Genomic DNA, 5,471 nt, shown 5'->3' with positions numbered 1-5,471 from the left:
CCTGTCATAAACAAAACTTTAAGCATGGCTGAATGGTCATTGTTTTCTCCCTTTTCTAGCATGGGCCTGCTGCAGGGAGAGAAGACAAAGGGAAGTGGTCACTTGCTTTCCTCTTTCCCATCCTCATTTCAATTCCTCCTCTAACCAAGTTGCTAAAGGAAGGAGAGGAGGGGAGGGGATAGGAATGTTCTTACTTGACCAGTGTTGCTGTGAACTGAGGTCTGCTCTCTGGCCCTGCCAGGTGTCTAAACCTCTTTCTTTGTTGTTATGGGTGCTTTGGAAACCACCTCCCTTCTTCCTGAGGGCTCTCTTACCTGCAGCTCAACTGCCAAGAGTCAAGGCATCCCTATTCCCGGAGGTCTCTTACTCCTTCTCTGCCCTGAAACTGGCACAATCTCCAACTTCCCTTCCTGTAGACCTTCCTAGACAGGACGCTTTGCTGTTAGGGTTTAGTTGCAGCCCACAGAAATCCCTCTAGATCGGGGCGCCTGGGTGGCTCAGTCATTAAGCGTCTGCCTTCAGCTCGGGTCATGTTCCCAGGGTCCTGGGATTGAGCCCCGCATCAGGTTCCCTGCTCGGCAGGAGGCCTGCTTCTCCCTCTCCCACTCCCCCTGCTTGTGTTCCCTCTCTCGCTGTCTCTCTCTCTGTCAAATAAATAAATAAAATCTTAAAAAAAAAAAAAAAAAAGAAATCCCTCTAGATCATTTAAATGGAAGGAGCCTTACAACCAGGTTATAGGAGGCCGACAAAAATTGTTTGGAAGGGCTATGTTTGGAAGGGCTAGAAGAAGAGGCTCTAGGCAAAGCTTCTAGAAACAGCTACCAATGCCAGGATTACATCTCCCTTGTGGTCAGGAAAGCTTTCACCGGCAGGATGAAATCTCTCTCGATTTGAGATGAAGAGACAAGCTCTCCAAAAATTCCTGGATCACTTTTAACATTCTGTTACACTGCTAATAAAACCCTAACTTGGTCTGGGAATGAATCAAAACTGATTCAGGCCTCCTTTGCCAGAGACTGCTCTTGTGGGCATGGAACCCAGTTCTGGCCAATAAAGGGAACTCTACTATGGGATTCTGGGCGACATTTTTCTCCCTGATGACAAAGAAGCCTTTGAGGCAAAGTCCTTTTTTTTTTCTTGTCATGCAATCCCTGTCCTCTGCCCTCACTTTTTTTTTTTTTTAAGATTTTTATTTATTTGAGAGAGAGAGAGCACAGAGGGAGAGGGAGAACAGACTCCCTGCTGAGTGGAGAGTCCGACGTGGGGCTCGATCCCAGGACCCTGAGATCATGACCTGAGCCGAAGGCAGATGCCCAACTGACTGTGCCACCTGGGAGCCCTATCTGCCTTCACTTCTTGTATTTGGTGTTGTTGCATGTAGACCTGTTTCTTAGAGTTGTGACAGCCATCCCATGAAACAATGGGGCAAAATGTCTGAGGATAGAAGCCATCCACTGAGAAGAGAGAATGTGGATGGATGAGAAGCGATCAGGTCCTTGATGGCACTGCTGAACTGCACACCAAACTAGGACCAGCTACTGTCAGGGATGTTGTCAAGTGAGACCATGAAATGTTTTGATTACTTAACCAATTATTCATCAGGCATTCTGATACTTGCAACCAAAGACATGTTGACCAATACGCAGTCTCCATCTCTGGAACCTGTGATAAGTTCTGAGAGAGGATGAGAGAGCCAGTCCGGGCCTAGGAAAAAGATGCAAAGGCAGCCCAATTCAGCAAGTAAGTATTTTCATGTTTCTGCACACTTGGGACTTCCTGAGCAAGTTTCACCAGAACCTGGGTTAAAGAACAAGCCGTAGAAGTTAAAATATGACCGTGGCAGAATATAGTGAGAAAACTGAGAGCTTTCCCTCCTGGATGTATGTATTTCCCTTTCAGAGTGGGACACAACCTGAAACCAGGGAGACATCCCAGGAGGTATAGACCAGGAGAGGCTTCTCTTGTCTTCCCCCTGGAGACATTTACAGTTGACCCTCGGACAATACAGGTTTGAACTATGCAGGTCCACTTACATGCAGATATTTTTCAATAAATACAGTACTGTAAATGTATTTTCTCTTATGATTTTCTTAATAGTATTTCCTTTTCTCTAGCTTACTTTCTTGTAAGAATACAATATATAATACATATAACATGCAAGATACGTGTTCATCGAATTTATATCATCGGTAAGACTTCTGGTCAACAGTAGGCCATTAGTAAGTATTAAGGAAGTCAAAAGTTATATGTGGATTTTCAACTGTGCAGTGGTCTTTACCCCAACCCCCCAGGCTGTTCAAGGGTCTAACATATTTATATTCCAGAAGGTAAGAACCCAGGACCTTTCCCTTCTCTTTCTAAGGAAAATGAGTATACCATAGGCAGCAAACGTTTGTCTTCCTTTCTCAGGAAGGGAGGGGTGAGAGCTGTCCCTCTCATATATAAACTCTCAGATTCTTAATTTAGAGGGGCTTACTGTCCTGCAGTATAGAACCCAGAACATATTGGGTAACATCTGGCTTTCATCTTATCACTCTGGGGGGTTGGGCAAGTGAACCCATAGTTATTGATGTAATAATAACTTTGATCTCTGCTCCAAAAACTCATATTTGTCTTCAAGATAATTAAGTAAATATTAAAAATGTATCAGCCATAGAAAGAAGCTCATGTATGGTTCTTTACTGCTGAATATGTGACTCAGTTATAAAAAGGCTAAGGTGATACTAGATTGTGTTGATATACATTGAATGTGCCTGTGCCAGATACATCAACAGAAACAAATATATCCCAGTCCTCAGTCTGAATCTGATACAATAATTTATAGGTATAAATTACAATAAGAAAACAGAAAAACTAGAGTGTTTCTACTCCAGACGAGGTAGCCCGTTAAGTCATAGGCTTGGAGACCATGTCATGTGAGCAAAGGTTGAAGGATCTGGAGTATTTTGAAGGGTCATCACATGTATGAGGGAGAAAATTCACGTTCTTTTAATTGCTCAGAAAAAAATTGCTCACACTCAAGGAGAAGCAGATTTTAGCTTCATATAAAGAAGAATTTTTCTAACAAAGCTTTCAGCAATGCAATGAGCTGCTTTGAAAAGCAGTGAGTCCTCTGGTTGTTGCAAGTAGCTACAGGGTAGCTGGGATGACCATCTGTTAGAGAAGTTGCACAGACATCTGTGTTTATGTGGGAGGCTGGTCTAATTAACCTTTTGGGACCCTGGCAACTCTATGTCTCCACAAAATTTAATTGATCACCATCTGAATATTCTCTTTTTTGGCCATTGTCCTATAGATTTCCTTTCCTTGACAGAATTGTTTTAACTTCCAGACTTGAAGCCAACACTCTTATCACTTACTTTGTGACTTCTAGTAAGTCAATCTCATCAGTATACTGGAGATACCAATACCGCCTATGTCATAGGGTTACTATAGTGATTAAATGAACTAGTACCTGTAAGTCACACACAGCACTTAGAACATAACCTAATATGCACTCGATGCATTATGACTAATATTAGTTTATTCGTATCTTTGCTTATTGCCTTTTTCTACCTTTTACTTGGCTACCTACTCATCCTTCATACCTCCACTACTTTGAATTTACATGCCTCTTATTTTCAGTGAGTTTGAGTCCCTGTTCATACGGGTAAAGAGCCATGTGATGAATTACATGTTCATATTTTTGCTCATTTTAAAATTATTTTCCAACTATATTCTATTATTTGTTAGTCATTTTACTGTCGAGTTATAGGAGCTCTTTATATAGAAGGTCTATGGTAATAGTTGTAAATATTTTTCCCAGCTGTCCTTTGTCTTTTGACCATAGAACTTTTGAAGTGCAAGAAAAAGTTTTTTAAAACATATATTAGTGTTTATCAATCTTTTCAGTCATGCAGAGCCCCTACTCTTCTCTCTATTCTTACTGACTCCAAATGGTGATTAAAAGGTGTAATCCCTTGCACTAGCATTATGCAATGAGAAGTTCTGATGTCTTTGTAGACACAAAAGAAGCTGCTATGTCATTAAGATGCTTTAGCATTGTGCTTTTAAAAGTGACCCTTTCTTGGAAATAATTTCCTAGTGTCTCTGCTGCTAAAGAATAGCTCCTCATAACATCTGATCACTTACCCAGCTTGAGTGTCTTTTGTAGCCAAGTCACTACAGAGACTCCACTGCAAGGCTCCAGACAGACGGGAACTATTGTAACCATTATCCTTATCTGCCAGTAAAAATCAGGTTGCCAGCCAAACCACATACCTGTGGTAATAGGGAAACTGAGTCCCTGCTGCTTAAATAAAAGGACCTGAATTAGCTAGCGGTCATAGTGACATTTTAGCCCCATCTTTGGGCCAGTCACTGTAGGGAGGCAACTGTGTTGTATGGGACTCGGGGTCAGAAGATCTGGTTCATTCAGTTCTGTTCAATTCAATTCACCTTCCTGATCTTTTTTTTTTTTTTTAAGATTTATTTATTTATTTGTTTGTTTGACAGAGAGAGAAAGAGCACAGGGAGAGGGAGCAGCAGGCAGAGGGAGAGGGAGAAGCAGGCTTCCCACCAAGCAGGGAGCCCGATGCGGGACTCGATCCCAGGACCCTGGAACCATGACCTGAGCCGAAGGCAGACACCCAACCGACTGAGCCACCCAGGTGTCCAACCTTCCTCATCTTTTATTAAGTGCCAGTCACTCTACTTGGTTATGGGCACAAAGAAGATCACATTAGTCTTCTGTGTAGTATGAGGAGCTCATGGTCTAACAGGGGAAATGGGATAATCAGTGACAACAGCAGAGTTAATGATATCCAGATATGCAGAATATGTTTTGAAAATACAGAGAAGAAATCTGAAAAAGAAACTTCAATTTATCTCTGTTAAGTTTCTCCTAAACATTATCTGCACATACCTAATTGTTTCCTGGTGAATTATTTTTATTCACAACACTTTTGACACCAGATGAGAGATTTTTTGTTTTTTTTGTTTTTCCCTCCTGACACCAAATACAGTGTCTTTTCCAAAATCACTTTTCCAAGCGGTCCAGACTTCAGTTAAGTTCAGACTCTAACTACCTAGGTTTACCGCAGACTCCACAGGTTAAGACTCTACAAGACTGGGTGCCTCGGTGGCTCAGTTAGTTGGGTAACCAATTCTTGGTTTTCACTCAGGTCATGATCTCATGGGTCATGGAATCAAGCCCCTGGAGGGGGGCAGGGGCTTGAAGATTCTCTCCCTCTGCCCCTCTCCCCATTTGCATGCATGCGCCTGCTCTCTCCCTCTCATTCTCTCAAATAAATAAATAAATCTTAAAAAAAAAAAAAAAGACTATACAAGACTGCTCCTACTTGAGATGCCAGTCATAAGTTCTGGGCCTCCCATACTTCTGTTGGACCAACTATAAACTGGGGTTCCCATGACCTCTCTCAGGTTAGATAATTTATTAGAATGGCTCACAGAACTGAGAAAGGCACTTTACT

The sequence above is a fragment of the Leptonychotes weddellii genome, chromosome 2 (genome assembly GCF_054177405.1).
Source record: "Leptonychotes weddellii isolate Sample4059 chromosome 2, ASM5417740v2, whole genome shotgun sequence".
Classification (NCBI taxonomy): domain Eukaryota; kingdom Metazoa; phylum Chordata; class Mammalia; order Carnivora; family Phocidae; genus Leptonychotes; species Leptonychotes weddellii.
Note: the sequence above shows the minus strand (reverse complement) of the source record.